Source organism: Hyla sarda, chromosome 2 (genome assembly GCF_029499605.1).
Source record: "Hyla sarda isolate aHylSar1 chromosome 2, aHylSar1.hap1, whole genome shotgun sequence".
Classification (NCBI taxonomy): Eukaryota; Metazoa; Chordata; class Amphibia; order Anura; family Hylidae; genus Hyla; species Hyla sarda.
The window spans coordinates 367,347,745-367,364,742 of record NC_079190.1 but is presented as its reverse complement, the minus strand read 5'-3'; the positions used below and the strand labels follow the sequence as shown (position 1 = coordinate 367,364,742).

The 16,998-nt window shown below is 44.5% G+C and overlaps 1 long non-coding RNA gene across 2 annotated transcripts in view; it reads right to left on the bottom strand.

Moving 5' to 3' along the window:
* The window catches only part of LOC130356620 (uncharacterized), a 227,812-nt gene that overhangs the window by 13,420 nt on the left and 197,394 nt on the right, over positions 1-16,998 (bottom strand). The gene's annotated exons all lie outside the window — the stretch shown is intronic.

Genomic DNA, 16,998 nt, shown 5'->3' with positions numbered 1-16,998 from the left:
CGCCCCCCCCCCTCGCTCTACCGTGCACTCCTTCTCTACCTCCCATGGTACACTGCTCACTGCTCATAGCTAGAAGTGCTGGAGCAGCAGGTGGGCCGAACAAAACTCTGCATAATAGTAAAATCATAAATCTGTATAAAGTACACAGAGTGGGAGATTCTCAAAGAATTTTGCACCAAAAAATAAAATGAAAAATCTATTTTTGTGCGAAAAGTATCACCACATGTTTAAAGAGCTTTGTGCCGCAGTTTACACTGTTCACGTCAGTTTTGTAAAAGTGGGCGTGTCCGCGTATATTTTCTGCTTTACATGATATTTATACGTGGGGTGAGAGTCCAGTTTACATCAAAAATTTCACACCAGCTTTTTGATAGTGTAGAAATCACAGAAATGGTTGCAGTTTTATTGTTTAGTGTTTTTTTATATTTTTTTTTTTGGGGGGGGGGGGGGGGTTATGTAAGTATTAATAAAAAAAATTATTATTGAATAATGTTATATATATATATATATATATATATATATATATATGCTTTTATTTACATTTTTTTCTTGGTAACTGCACCTGCACTCACATTTAAGCTCAGAAATATTTTATTTATACAGTTATCACTTGTCTGGGCACTAGTAACCATGGAATATTTCGTGAGATGTTTCCACCAGAATTTCCCTGGATGTAAAAGTTGGCGCAAAAATCGACAATTTTGGCACAAAAAAAAAAAGTGCTGCAAAAATGAATTTTCACATATTTTCAAAGCAGCAAAAGAGACATTTGAAATGTGAGGAGAAAAAAAAATTGTGAATAATATAGCTGGAACAGAAATTACAGTAGTTTTTGTGAATCTCCCCCAGAATGTCTGGGTTTAAAAAATATGTAATTTTGCTGAACAATCTGTCCCCTTACCTCTATATCTATATATGTGTTTACCAACCAGAATGCCTCCAAGTGTTGCAAAACTTGGCATGCTGGGAGTTGTAGTTTTGCAAAAGCTCCACCGCACCGCCCCGACCCCATTGCCTCCCCCATCCCCCGGTTTTTTAATTACCTGTTCCCGGGGTCCACGCTACTTCTGGCTCCTTCTGCGTCCTGCGTTACGCTGTGCGCAATGACGAGTGACATGACGCGACGTCACCGTCAGTGCGCACAGTGACAGCTCAGGAGGACACCACCGGAGCCAGATGTAGAGTGGACCCCGGGAACAGGTAATTATAAAACCGGGGATGGGGGAGGCAATGGGGCCGGAGCAGTGCGGTGGGGGGTGCGGCGTGGTGCAGTGGCGCGGAAGGGAGCGCGGAGCGGTGCAGCGGTGGGGGGAGGGCGGTGGCGGTGATAGGACTCAGGAGGACCCCCGGACAGGCAGGGGAGAGAAGCGAGTGGCAACGGTGGTCTATGGCACCGCAAAAGCCGCTGCAGTTCATTGATTTAAAGCACCCGCTTTAAATCAGTGATCTGCAGCGTTGTCGCGGGGGGATAAAAAGCCGATAACTTATACCGGAATATCGGTATAAGTTATTTGCTATCGGGCCTAACCTCCACAGATTATCGGTAGACATGAGCAAACTTTAAAAAAATTTGATTCGGCCGATTCGCCGAATTTTCCCGAAAAGTTTGTTTCGATCCAAATTTATTCGCGGCAAATCGATATTAAAAATGGCTATTTCTAGCCTACATACAGCCTCTATAGGGGTATAGAACACTTTGCTGTGTCCTAAAACGCATATAGAGTGTGTTGGGGTAGTGAAATAATACTGTTATTCAGAATAGTTAAATGTATGTAAAGAGTTTCAGGCCATACATATGCCTAGTAGTCACTAAACCTCTCGGCAATAGATAATAGGAAAGAACTAATGTCCAAACTTGGACAGAGGTGCCTTGTTAAAACATAACTTTTACTAGAATTGGTAAAAAATAGATGAAAATAAAGAAAAAACCAAATAATAGCGCACAAAAGTGGTGGAAAACAAAAAAGATACAGAATATACTATCTGTTATATAGCAGTAAATACAGCCGTGTGTTCACACAGATGGTGCAAAATATGCTCCTATTTATTATCACAGTGGAGTTTTGATTTAATAGAGTACACCATACTCCACTGACTTTTCAAAAACAATGCTCGCTAATCACAAACACGTGCTACTAAGTCCTTATTCCCAAATGACATAGCGTGGACATGTTGGCAGCAAGAGGAGACCATTTAGTGGCTGAATGGCACAGCGTGGAGTTGGCTGATGCACTAGTACACTACACACCAGTGCTTCACAATCCCCCCCAAAAAACAACACAATATATGAAATTTTTGACAAAGCTTTCTCATTGGTAGCACCCGTTATCCAAAAATTTGAAATTAACCCAGGCCCCACCTCTGCGGCATCAGTAACCCATATATTGCCTGAAGGACACAGCCTGGAGTTGGCTGATGCACCAGTATACACCAGGGCTTCACAATCCCCCCTCCAAAATCAACACAATGAGAAATTTTTGTCAAAGATTTCTCATTGGTAGCATCCGCTATCCAAAAATTTGAAATTTCCAGAACCAGGCCCCACCCCTGTGGCATCAGTAACCCATATATTGCCTGCATGACACAGCCTGGAGTTGGCTGATACAAGAGTACACACCAGGGCTTCATAATTCCCCCCCCCCCCCCCAAAAAAAAAAACAACACAATATATGAAATTGTTGACAAAGATTTCTTATAGGTAGCACCCGCTATCCAAAAATTAGAAATTTCCAGACCCAGGCCCCACCTCTGCGGCATCAGGAACCCATATATTACCTGGAGTTAAGAACAAGCGCATATCTAACAGTTCACAAGACTCTATAATGCAGGACGGTGGACCACCCAAAGACATTCTTCTCAAAAATAATAAACCCCACAATGATTGAAATTTTTTTACAAAAACTAATTCAATATGTGTGTAAGCGCATCTGTCTCCAAAAGATCAGATCACCAAAGGACTTTTTTGCCCAAAATGATGAAGCAGAGTTAATCCCTGTCCGTATTTTTTATTTTATTTTTTCATTAAAAATCACACGTAACAAGCGTTCCGTTGTGTAACGATTAGTATTCTGGAAAATTCAATTTTATTACTGATAAAATTATCAGTAAATAAAAAAAAAAAAACACTACCCAAGAGTGTTTAAGAACCCCATACATTGCCCCAGGAGCAGTCAAGAGTAGGCCTTAGCAGTACCCAAGAGGCTTTAACCTCTTAAGGACCCAGCCATTTTACACCTTAGGACCCGGCCATTTTTTGAACATCTGACCACTGTGACTTTAAACATTAATAACTCTGGAATGCTTTTAGTTATCAATCTGATTCCGAGATTGTTTTTTCGTGACATATTCTACTTTAACATAGTGGTTAAAAAAAATTGTAACTTTCTTGGTGAAAAATTTGAAAATTTTATGAAAAATTTGAAAATTTTGCATTTTTCTAACTTTGAAGCTCTCTGTTTGTAAGGAAAATGGATATTCAAAATATTTTAATTTTTTTTTCACATATACAATATGTCTACTTTATGTTTGCATCATAAAATTGACAAGTTTTTACTTTTGGAAGACACCAGAGGGCTTCAAAGTTCAGCAGCAATTTTCCAATTTTTCACAAAATTTCCAAACTCACTATTTTTCAGGGACCAGTTCAGGTTTGAAGTGGATTTGAAGGGTCTTCATCTTAGAAATACCCCACAAATGACCCCATTATAAAAACTACACCCCCCAAAGTATACAAAATGATATTCGGTCAGCCTTTTAACCCTTTAGGTGTTTCACAGGAATAGCAGGAAAGTGAAGGAGAAAATTCACAATCTTCATTTTTTACACTCGCATGTTCTTGTAGACCCAATTTTTGAATTTTTACGAGGGGTAAAAGGAGAAAATGTATACTTATGTTTGTAGCCCAATTTCTCTCGAGTAAGGACATACCTCATATGCCTATGTAAAGTGTTCGGCGGGCGCAGTAGAGTGCTCAGAAGCGAAGGAGCGACAAGGGGATTTTGGAGAGTACGTTTTTCTGAAATGGTTTTTGGGGGGCATGTTGCATTTAGGAAGCCCCTATGGTGCCAGAACAGCAAAAAAAAAACACATGCCATACCATTTTGGAAACAAGACCCCTTGAGGAACGTAACAAGGAATAAAGTGAGCCTTAATACCCCACAGGGGTTTCACGACTTTTGCATATGTAAAAAAATAAAATAAAATTTCACTAAAATGTGTGATTCCCCCCAAATTTCACATTTTTGCAAGGGTTAATAGCAGAAAATACCCCCCAAAATTTGTAACCCCATCTCTTCTGAGTATGGAGGTACCCCATAAGTTGACCTGAAGTGCACTACGAGCGAACTACAATGCTCAGAAGAGAAGGAGTCATATTTGGCTTTTTGAGAGCAAATTTTGCTCGGGGGCATGTCCCATATAGGAAGCCCCTATGGTGCCAGGACAGCAAAAACTACCCACATGGCATATCATTTTGGAAACTAGACCCCTTGAGGAACGTAACAAGGAATAAAGTGAGCCTTAATACCCCACACGGGTTTCACGACTTTTGCATACGTAAAAAAAAAAAAATATTTCATTAAAATGGGTGTTTCCCCCCAAATTTCACATTTTTGCAAGGGTTAATAGCAAAAAATACCCCCCAAAAATTGAAACCCCATCTCTTCTGAGTATGCAGGTACCCCATAAGTTGACCCGAAGTGCACTATGGGCAAACTACAATGCTCAGAAGAGAAGGAGTCATATTTGGCTTTTTGAGAGCAAATTTTGCTCGGGGGGCACTTCGCATTTAGGAAGCCCCTATGGTGCCAGGACAGCAAAATAACCCCCACATGGCATACCATTTTGGAAACTAGACCCCTTGAGGAACGTAACAAGGGGTACAGTGAGCATTTACCCCCACTGGTGTCTGTCAGATCTTTGGAACAGTGGTCTGTACAACATTTTTAATTTGCACAGCCCACTGTTCCAAAGATCTGTCAGACACCAGTGGTGGGTAAATTCTCACTGGACGCCTCATTACATTCCGTGAGGGGTGTAGTTTACGAAATGGGGTCACATGTGGGGTTTAGGTTTTTTTGCGTTTGTCAAAACCGCTGTAACAATCAGCCACACCTGTGCAAATCACCTCAAATGTACATGGCGCACTCTCCCTTCTGGGCCTTGTTGTGCGCCCCCAGAGCACTTTGCGCCCACATATGGGGTATCTCCGTACTCGGGAGAAATTGCATTACAAATTTTGGGGGGCTTTTTTCCCTTTTACCTCTTGTCAAAATAAAAAGTATAGGGCAACACCAGCATGTTAGTGTAAAAAATTAATTTTTTTACACTAACATGCTGGTGTAGACCCCAACTTCACATTTTCATAAGGGGTGAAAGGAGAAAAAGCCCCCCAAAATTTGTTAGGCAATTTCTCCCGAGTACTGCGATACCCCATATGTGGCCCTAAACTGTTGCCTTGAAATACGACAGGGCTCCAAAGTGAGAGAGCGCCATGCGCATTTGAGGCCTGAATTAGGGATTTGCATAGGGGTGGACATAGGGGTATTCTACGCCAGTGATTCCCAAACAGGGTGCCTCCAGCTGTTGCAAAACTCCCAGCATGCTTGGACAGTCAACGGCTGTCCAGCAATACTGGGAGTTGTTGTTTTGCAACAGCTGGAGGCTCCATTTTGGAAACAGTGGCGTACCAGACGTTTTTCATTTTTATTGGGGAGGGGATGGGGGCTGTGTAGGGGTATGTGTATATGTAGTGTTTTTTACTTTTTATTTTATTTTGTGTTAGTGTAGTGTAGTGTTTTTAGGGTACAGTCACATGGGCGGGGGGTTACAGCGAGTTTGAGCTGCCGCGCAAAATTTGCTGCATCGCAAACTTGCAGCCTGATACTCACTGTAAGCCCCTGCCCATGTGAATGTACCCTGTACATTCACAGGGGGGGACCTCCAGCTGTTGCTAAACTACAACTCCCAGCATGCACAGTCTATCAGTGCATGCTGGTAGTTATAGTTTTGCAACAGCTGGAGGAACACGGGTTGGGAAACACTGAGTTAGGAAACAGACAATGTTTCCCAACCAGTGTGCCTCCAGCTGTTGCAAACCCACAACTCCCAAACATTCTCAAACATGCTGGGAGTAGTAGTTCGGCAACATCTTTAGAGCCAGATGTTGCCGAACTATAACTCCCAGCATGCTTGGAGTTGTAGTTTTGCAACATCTGGAGGACTACAGTTTGCAGACCACTAATACAGTGGTTCTCAATCTGTGCCCTTCCAGATGTTGCAAAACTACAACTCCCAGTATGCCAAAACTGTCCAGGCATGCTGGGAGTTGTAGTTCTGCAACATCTGAAGGGCCAGATGTTACAGAACTACAACTCCCAGCATGCCTGGACAGTAAGGGCATGCTGAGCATGTGTAGTTTTGCAACATCTGGAAGGGCACAGTGGTCTCCAAACTGTGGACCTCCAGATGTTGCAAAACTGCAACTCCCAGCATGCCCAGACGCCAAGGGCTGTCTGGGCATGCTGGGAGTTGTAGTTTACAGGGTCCCAATACAGCAATGCATGTCGCTTTACGGCGACGTGCATTGCTGTAAAGGGCCCGACCGCGGCTGAAGATCCACTCACCTGTCGCCGCCGCCGCTGTCTTCACCGCCGGGATCCGGGTCTTCAGGGACGAGGTAAGTACCGGGGCCGGTCCCCAGCACTCCCCCGTCCCCCGCCCTCCGGTCTTCCTCCCGTCCTCTCCGTACTTTCAGGGGATGGGCAGGATGGGAGGAAGTAACCGCCCCCCCTCCTGCGATTGGTCGGTTAACTAACCGACAGATCGCAGGGGGATCGGAGGAGGTGGCAGGCTTGCCACCTCGCTCCTATTCTTTAGCATGGTCCTGGCTGTCTGTGACAGCCGGGATCATGCGAAATTACCGGGCGGTCGGGTCCCAGAGACCCGATCAGCCCGGTATCGCCGCAGATCGCAAGGGCGATTTCCCTTGCGATTTGCGGCGATCGCCGACATGGGGGGCCTACATGGCCCCCCTCGGCGTTTGCCCTGGATGCCTGCTGAAGGATTTCAGCAGGCATCCGGTTCCGATCTCTGCCCGGCGCGCGGCCCAGGGTGTGAGGGCGTATCCATACGCCCTGGGTCCTTAAGAGGTTAATAACCCCCTACCTTTGCATGATCAATTGCGAGATCGAGCAATGCCAGGTGTGTTATGCCCTCTGATTTCCGGGGCCGCAGGCAGGCTCCACTGAACGGATTAGAGTGTCTCTATCTTTCATCGACCGGTGCTGGTAACCCGCTAACTCCCTGAAAGGTAAGCAGCCGCGAAGCAGGTGGCCTCCCCCGGGCACATTTGGCTCCAGAATTTCCACTACTGCCACACCACGCTGACTGCCAACCTACCGCCTTGCTGACTCAAGGGCACCCTGCAACTCTCTTCTCCCGATGATGAACCCCCCTTCTCCTGAGATCGAGCAATAACAGGTATGTTATGCCCTCAGATGTCCGGGGCCGCAGGCGCGCTCCACTGAACGGATTAGGGTGTGTCCATCTTTTTTTGTAGCACCCGCAATCCAAATATTTTAAATTCCCAGACCCAGGCCCCACCTCTGCGGCATCAGCAACCCATTTATTGCAGCCTGGAGTTGGCTGATGCACCAGTACACACAGGGCTTCACAATCCGCCCCAAAATCATCAAAATTGTATGAATTTTTTATTTTTATTTACAGCTTTGTGTAAGCACAAGCGCATATCCAACATTTCAGAAGACTCTATAAGGCAGGACGGTGGACCACCCAAAGACTTTCTTCTCAAAAATAATGAACCGCACAATTGTTGAATTTTTTTTTTTAAATTGAAATTCCTAGATCAAGGCCCCACCTTAGCTGCATCAGTAACCCATAGATTGTCTGAAAGACACAGCCTGGAGTTGGCTGATGCACGAGTACACACCCGGGCTTCACAATCCACCCCAAAAAAACGCAATTTTTTTTTAAATTGTCTGATAAAATACCTTTTTGTTAAAACAAGCGCATATACAGCAGTTCAGAAGACTCTATAATGCAGGACGGTGGACCACCCAAAGACATTCTTTTTATAATATAATAAACCACACAATATGTTCCATTTTTTTAAATAATTGAAATTCCAAGACCAAGGCCCCACCTCTGCTGCATCAGTAACCCATATATTGCCTAACGGACACAGATTGGAGTTGACTGATGCACGACTACACACCCATCACCCGGGCTTCACAATCCACCCCCAAAAAACGCAAAATTTTATCGAAATTGTCTGACAAAATACCTTTTTTTTTTTTTTTTTAAAAACAAGCGCATATACAGCAGTTCAGAAGACTCTACAAAGCAGGATGGTGGACGACCAAAAGACATTCTTCTCAAAAATAATAAACCACACAATGTTTGAAATTCGGTTAAAAAAATTATTACAAATGTGTAAGCGCAACTGTCTCCAAAAAATCAGATGGCAAAAGGATTCTAATCGCCAAAAATTATCAAGCAGAGTTAATCCCTCTCCATCAAATTTTTTTTTCATTAAAAAATCACACACAACAAGCGTTCCGTTGTGTAACGGTTAGCATTCTGTAAAATTCAATTTTATTACTGATAAAATGACCAGTAAATTTAACAATAACACTACCCAAGAGTGTTTAAAGGGTACCTCTCATCAAAAAAACTTTTGATATATTATAGATTAATAGAAAAAATTGGGGTATGTGCAGCTCACAAAATAAATTAGTCGAGGCTATATGGAAAGTATTTACACCAAAAAATACAAATATAAAGTAGTTTATAAGGAAAAAAGGGGATACCAAAAGCCTCTAGACTAATACCATAAATGGTACATGATGATAAAATTGCAAAGGAATAGAGTCGGACTGTGCTTCACTTTAAATGATGAATAAAATGTAATATAAAATAATTACAAAAAAGACATAAATGTAAAAATAATATAAATAGTATAAATCAAATACATAAATATCTCCTTCCACAGGGCCCTTGTGGGGAGGTGATAGTATAGTAATAAAATAACTATAACAATAATTTAAAATCCGCATGTATGGTATATTCTTCCATCCAATTTTGTGTAAACCAGCATAGTTTACTTTTTATAAAGTGCACTCCGTGATTGTAGAATTTGAAACAGTTCATATAGTAATATAGTTACCAACTCCCATGGATGATGTGATTGTATGGCTGGACGTCCGAGAGGCAGATGGCAAGTGCTGTGGAGGCTATGTCCAGCGCTGGCATGCGCTTGCGGTGACGGGCCCGGTTGCCACAGGCCTAAGAGAAGTCGCCGGTCACGGAGTTAGATGGATTACTCCGGAGATGGAAGCACACTCTGAGACAGATGGATCTACTATGGGGACAAAGCAAAGCCTCGTGGAGAATCTCTCGGCGTCTGGTGGTGAAGCAGGTAAAATACAGCCAGGTGTAAAAGCAGCGTATAAAGGAGCTTGGCAGGAGTGGTATCGGAGGTAGGAAGTTGCGGTTAGTGCATGACCACCGCAATCCACTAACTGCAACTTCCTACCTCCGATACCACTACTGCCAAGCTCCGTTATACGCTGCTTTTACACCTGGCTGTATTTTACCTGCTTCACCACCAGACGCCGAGAGGTTCTCCACGAGGCTTTGCTTTGTCCCCGGAGTAGATCCATCTGTCTCAGAGTGTGCTTCCATCTCCGGAGTAATCCATCTAACTCCGTGACCGGCGACTTCTCTTAGGCCTGTGGCAATCGGGCCCGTCACCGCAAGCGCATGCCAGCGCTGGACATAACCTCCACAGCACTTGCCATCTGCCTCTCGGACGTCCAGCCATACAATCACATCATCCATGGGAGTTGGTAACTATATTACTATATGAACTGTTTCAAATTCTACGATCACGGAGTGCACTTTATAAAAAGTGAACTATGCTGGTTTACACAAAATTGGATTAGCGGAAGAATATACCATACATGCGGATTTTAAATTATTAAATTATTTTATTACTATACTATCAGCTCCCCACAAGGGCCCTGTGGAAGGAGATATTTATGTATTTGATTTATACTATTTATATTATTTTTACATTTATGTCTTATTTGTAATTATTTTATATTAAATATTATTCATCATTTAAAGTGAAGCACAGTCCGACTCTATTCCTTTGCAATTTTATCATCATGTACCATTTATGGTATTAGTCTAGAGGCTTTTGGTACCCCCTTTTTTCCTTATTATAGATTAATGTATGCAGAATAACTTTACAATTGCATGTTATAAAAAAATATGCTTCTTTCTATTTAATTTTCCACTTTGAAGAAATGACCACTAGGGGTCTCCCTACCAGTCCTGGCAGCAAGCATTTCAGACTCATGCTGGAGTCCTAAACACTACGAGCTGCCAGTCTGCTTTGTTCACAAAGGAGAACACTCAGAGCTACCAGCCTGCTTTGTTCACAGCCTGTTTGGCTGTGAACAAAGCAGGCTGGCAGCTCTGAGTGTTTAGGACTCCAGCATGAGTCAGAAATGCTTGCTGACAGGACTAATCGGGAAAAATACAATAGAAAGAAGCATATTTTTCATTAACATGCTATTGGAAAGTTATTCAACATTCATTAATCTAAAATATATCAAAAGTTTATTTGATGAGAGGTACCCTTTAATTACCCCATACATTGCACCAGGAGAAGTCAGGAGTAGGCCTCAGCAGTACCCAAGAGGCTTTAATAACCCCTTACCTTGCCCGATCAATTGCGAGATCGAGCAATAACAGGTGTGTTATGGCCTCAGATGTCCTGGGCCGCACTAGCGCTCCACTGAATGGATTAGCGTGTCTCTATCTTTCAAGGACAGATGCGTGTTGCACGCTGAAACCAGTTTGTGATAGGGATCTGTGATTGCAATTATTTAATCTTAAAACGAGGAATTACCAGTAAGTGAGGGTCATAAGCTGGCGTTTATTAAGTCCCTGCCCTTTGTACACACCGCCCGTCGCTATAAGCGATTGGATTAGTTAGTGAGTTGGTTAGTGAGGTCCTCGGATCGGCCCAGGCGGGGTAGGAGAATGCCCTGGCAGAGCGCCGAGAATTTAACGATCATTGTTGAAATTTGCATTAAGCATGTATTTAGCTATTGCTAAACATCCAAAAATTTTAGGGCCAAGGCCAGAGGCACCAGGGAGGCAAGTAGTTCCTGAAAGACACAGAATGAGTCTGGAGCATGCATTTGCAGTACCCAAGAGGTTTTCATAACCCCTTACATTTAAAGATCAATTTTTACATTTGCATTAAGCATGTATTTAGCTACTGCTAAACTTAAAAAAATTATAGGCCCAAGGCCTGAGGCACCAGGGAGGCAAGTAGTTTGTGAAAGACACAGAATGAGTCTGGAGCAGTCATTCGCAGTACCCAAGAGGGTTTCATAACCCCTTACATTTAAAGATCAATGTTGACATTTGCATTAAGCATGTATTTAGCTACTGTTAAACTTCAAAAAATTATAGGCCCAAGGCCAGAAGCATCAGTTTTCCCCATATTAGGAGCATACTTGTCCCCCAGATTAGGCAGCATAGATGTCCCCCAGAATAGGAGCATAGTTTTTCCCCAGATTAGGCAGCATAGATGTCACCCAGATTAGGCAGCATAGATGTCCCCCAGATTAGGAGCATACTTGTCCCCCAGAGTAGGCAGCATAGATGTCACCCAGATTAGGAGCATACTTGTCCCCCAGAGTAGGCAGCATAGATGTCCTCCAGATTAGGAGCATAGTTGTCCCCCAGATTAGGCAGCATAGATGTCACCCAGATTAGGCAGCATAGATGTCACCCAGATTAGGAGCATACTTGTCCCCCAGATTAGGCAGCATAGATGTCCCCCAGATTAGGAGCATACTTGTTCCCCAGATTAGGCAGCATAGATGTCACCCAGGTTATGCAGCATAGATGTCCCCCAGATTAGGAGCATACTCGTCCCCCAGAGTAGGCAGCATAGATGTCACCCAGATTAGGCAGCATAGATGTCCCTCTGATTAGGCAGCATAGATGTCCCTCAGATTAGGCAGCATAGATGTCCCCCAGATTAGGCAGCATAGATGTCCCCCAGATTAGGAGCATACTTGTCCCCCAGATTAGGCAGCATAGATGTCCCCTAGATTAGGAGCATAGTTGTCCAGCATAGATGTCACCCAGATTAGGCAGCATAGATGTCCCCCAGATTAGAGCATAGTTGTCCCCCAGATTAGGCAGCATAGATGTCACCCAGATTAGGCAGCATAGATGTCACCCAGATTAGGAGCATAGCTGTCCCCCAGATTAGGCAGCATAGATGTTACCCAGATCAGGCAGCATAGATGTCACCCAGATAATGCAGCATAGATGTCCCCCAGATTAGGCAGCATAGATGTCACCCAGATTAGGCAGCATAGATGTCACCCAGATTAGGAGCATACTTGTCCCCCAGATTAGGCAGCATAGATGTCCCCCAGATTAGGAGCATACTTGTTCCCCAGATTAGGCAGCATAGATGTCACCCAGATTATGCAGCATAGATGTCCCCCAGATTAGGAGCATACTCGTCCCCCAGATTAGGCAGCATAGATGTCCCTCAGATTAGGCAGCATAGATGTCCACCAGATTAGGCAGCATAGATGTCCCCCAGATTAGGAGCATACTTGTCCCCCAGATTAGGCAGCATAGATGTCCCCCAGATTAGGAGCATAGTTGTCCAGCATAGATGTCACCCAGATTAGGCAGCATAGATGTCCCCCAGATTAGGAGCATAGCTGTCCCCCAGATTAGGCAGCATAGATGTTACTCAGATCAGGAGCATAGATATCCCCCAGATTAGGAGCATACTTGTCCCCCAAAGTAGGCAGCATAGATGTCACCCAGATTAGGAGCATAGATATCCCCCAGATTAGGAGCATACTTGTCCCCCAAAGTAGGCAGCATAGATGTCACCCAGATTAGGAGCATACTTGTCCCCCAGATTAGGCAGCATAGATGTCCCCCAGATTAGGAGTATAGTTGTCCCCCAGATTAGGCAGCATAGATATCCCCCAGATTAGTCAGCATAGTTGTCCCCCAATCAGCGCGGGCCTGTCAGAGCCAATTAAAGGGCCGTATGTGGCAAGCGGGCTGTACAATGACCAGGTCTGCCCCAGAGGGTTTCACAACCAACCACCATAGAGAAAATTTTGTTGTAGGAGCATGGTCAATCTACTCAGACCCATCTGTCATTGGTGGCTAGAAATCCTGACTGATCCATCCCTGATTCATCTTGACAAATGTCAGTCTCTCCACATTTTTAGTGGACAGACGATTTCACCTTCGGGTGACTCTGGCCCCGGCCGCACTAAACACCGCACTAAACACCCGCTCTGATGGCACGGGCAGGACAGCTTTTCCAGGGCAAACTCCGCTAGTTGCGGCCATAAATCGAATTTGGCTGCCCAGAAGTCCAGCGGATCTTCAACGGTTGTTGGCAGGGTCATGTCGAGGTAAGCCACCACCTGCTGGTTCAGGTCCTGCTCCATGTCCACCTGCTGCTGATGAGTAGCTTCACTATGCGGCTGAAGGAAGCTACTCATCAGCGACTGTAGACTCAGGCTGCTGCTGATTAAGCCGGTACTGCTCCTGCCACCCCTCCCCAGCAGCCGTGGCAGTGGAAGGTGAGAGCAGAGGGCCCCCCCCCCCCCGAGTAAGACCTGCGAGTGGATGGACCATGTGGCCGATGGCATCGGCCAACCGACTACATAGAAGCTCCCTGAAGTGGGTCAGTTTATCCTCCCTCTCATTGGGTGTAAAAAAGGCCCCCATTCTGGGCCAGTAGCGAGGGTCTAATAAGGTGGAGATCCAGAAGTCATCGCGCTGACGAATTTTGACAATTCGGGGGTCACTACGCAAGCAACTCAGCATGCATCGTGCCATTTGTGACAGTGACTCGCTGTGACTACCTGCCTCCATCTCCACTGCATACTGCCACGGTGTGTCTGGGTCCTCTGTCTCGCCTCCCTCGTAATAACCCTCCAGCTCCTCTGGCTGCTCCTGCTCCTCCTCTCCTGTCCAATGACCAGAAACACCGGCCATCTCATCCACCGTAAACAGTGCCCCGTTCTGCCCCTCATCATCCTCCAACAGTTCATCCCCCACAGGACTCATGTAGCCTTCTGATGTAAGCGCAACATCTCCATTGCCGTGACCAGCCATGTTTTCAATAATTTTTGGGAGTAAATGTAGGAGTGGAATTACGTTGTTCATGGCGTAATTCGAGAGACTAACAAAAAATGTGGTTTCCTCAAAGAGCCTCAGCAAACGGCAGGTGTCAAATATGAGCTGCCACTCGTTCACATTGAAGTTACACAGGGGAGTACTCCTATCTGCTTGTATCATCAAAAAATCCGTGATGGCTTTTCTTTGTTCTTATAGTCTGTCAAACATATGGAGGGTGGAATTCCAACTTGTGGCAACGTCACAAATGAAACTATGTTGTGGGATACCGTTCTGACGCTGCAGCTCAAGCAAAGTGTGCTTGGCGGTGTACAAGTGGCTGAAGTGCATCATAGTTTCCTTGCCATTGTCAGGATGTCTTGCAAATGATGTGAAGACTTGATGAACTTCTTGACAACCAGATTCAACACGTGTGCCATGCAGGGCGAATGGTTCACACTTCCTTGTCGCAGCACGGCCACAATGTTCTTCCCATTGTCGGTCACCATGGTTCCCATTTCCAGATTTCGTGGAGTAAGCCATACTCGGATTTCTTCCCTAATGAACTTTAGGGGTTCCTCCCCTGTGTGACTCCATTCGCCGAGGCAAACCATGTGAAGGACGGCTTGACACCGCTATGCCCTACACACGTGGAACGATGAAGGGCCACCAAGATTTGGACGTGCAGTGGAGGCCGTGGACACGGGGGAGGAGGAGAAGGAGGCACACACTGTAAAAGGACCAACTGCCTGGGAGCCAAAGCGTAGAGGAGGAAGTGGTGTGACCTGTCCAAGTTGCTGTTGTGGCTGTGCAGGAACAACATTTACCCAGTGGGCCATAAAAGACATGTATTGTCCCTGCCCGTGGTTACAGCTCCACACAACCCACCTTCGGCTTCAAAGTATATAGGCCCTAGACAGAATAACAGTTACTAAATAGTACACTCCTTTGTTGTATGTATGCCCTTTGCAACGATGAGCGCACTGTTAAGCGTATTTGTATCTGTTTTTTTTCTTTAATACACCGGCAGGTGTATAACGTGTGGTATAACACTTAATTTAGCACAGAGACAGAAAAAAAGATGGTATATGATGCGCTATTTGCTTGAATTTAGGCCCTTTGCAATGATAAGGCCACTGTTAAGCGTATTTTTACGCAGGAAAAACTTTTTTTTCTTTAATACATCGGCAGGTGTATAACTTGTGGTATAACACTGAATTTAGCACAGAGACAGAAAAAAAGGTGGTATATGGTACGCTATTTGCTTGTATGTAGGCCCTTTGCAATGATAAGGCCACTGAAAAAGCATATTTGTACACAGGAAAAACTTTTTTCTCTTGAATACACCAGCAGGTGTATAACGTGTGGTATAACACTTAATTTAGCACAGAGACAGAAAAAAAGATAGCATATGGTACGCTATTTGCTTGTATGTAGGCCCTTTGCAATGATAAGGCCACTGTTAAGCGTATTTTTACGCAGGAAAACCTTTTTTTTCTTTAATACACCGGCAGGTGTATAACATGTGGTATAACACTGAATTTAGCACAGAGACAGAGTAACAGGTGAAAAATTGTAAAAAGGCACTAAAGTCCACACTAATATGACTTATTTCTGAACAGCAGCAGGACCAAAAAAAAATCCAGGGATTGAACCCTAAATTGCACTCTGTCAGACAATTCAGAGCAGCAGAAGATTTGTGGAGCAAAAAAAAAACTTAATCGGGCTGAAAAATGAGGAGAAAAGATACTTCAGAAAGTTCAGGCAGCTTGTTGATCTGTATGAGGTAGCTGACAGCTATCTGCCCCTCTCTGCTGCAATGCTTAATAACGTGAATAGGAGTTTTAGCAATCAATGATCCTTCTCAGTGTAACAGCACAGCACTCTGCACTCCTGCCTTTCCCTAATGCTGATGTGACTAGCAGTTGCAGTGTAACGCTGTGGTATGAGGTATGAGCTATTCACACACACACAGTCCCGTCCTCTGCATCTGAGTGCATAGATGAAATGAAGAGAGGCAAGATGGCCGCCTATTATATAGGGGCTGTGACATCACAGGGGTCAGTGAACACTGATAGGCTGCATCTCACATGTGGTTCAGGGTCAGCCCACCTACCTTCATTCCCGCCGCTGTTTCCCGCCCTCCCATAATCCCCTGCCCCATGTACTCACATGTGGATCCGCCATCTTAGCTCTACAATAGCCTGGAACGCTGTAAAATGGAGTTTAATGAAGCGATTCGTGCGATAGAATCGCGGCGATATTCGTATTCCTTGCGAATCAAATTTTTCATGAAAATCGTAATGAATTCGGGTTCGTCAAGTTCGATTCGCTCATCTCAAATTATCGGTATTGGCCCTAAAAAAACGATATCGGTCGATCCCTAATACTCACCTCTGCTACATACACACATAACACACTCACCTCTGTACATACACACATAACATACTCAGCCCTGCTACATATACACACAACATACTCAGCTCTGATACATACACACAACATACTCAGCTCTTCTATATTCACACACAACACTCAGCTCTGCTACATACACTCACAACATACTCAGCTCTGCTACATACACACACAACATACTCAGCTCTGCTACATACACACACAACATACTCAGCTCTGCTTCATACACACAACATACTCAGCTCTGCTACATTCACACACACATAACATACTCAGCTCTGCTACATTCACACACACATAACATACTCAGCTCTGCTACATTCAGCCACACAACATACACAGCTCTACTACATTCACACACAACATACTCAG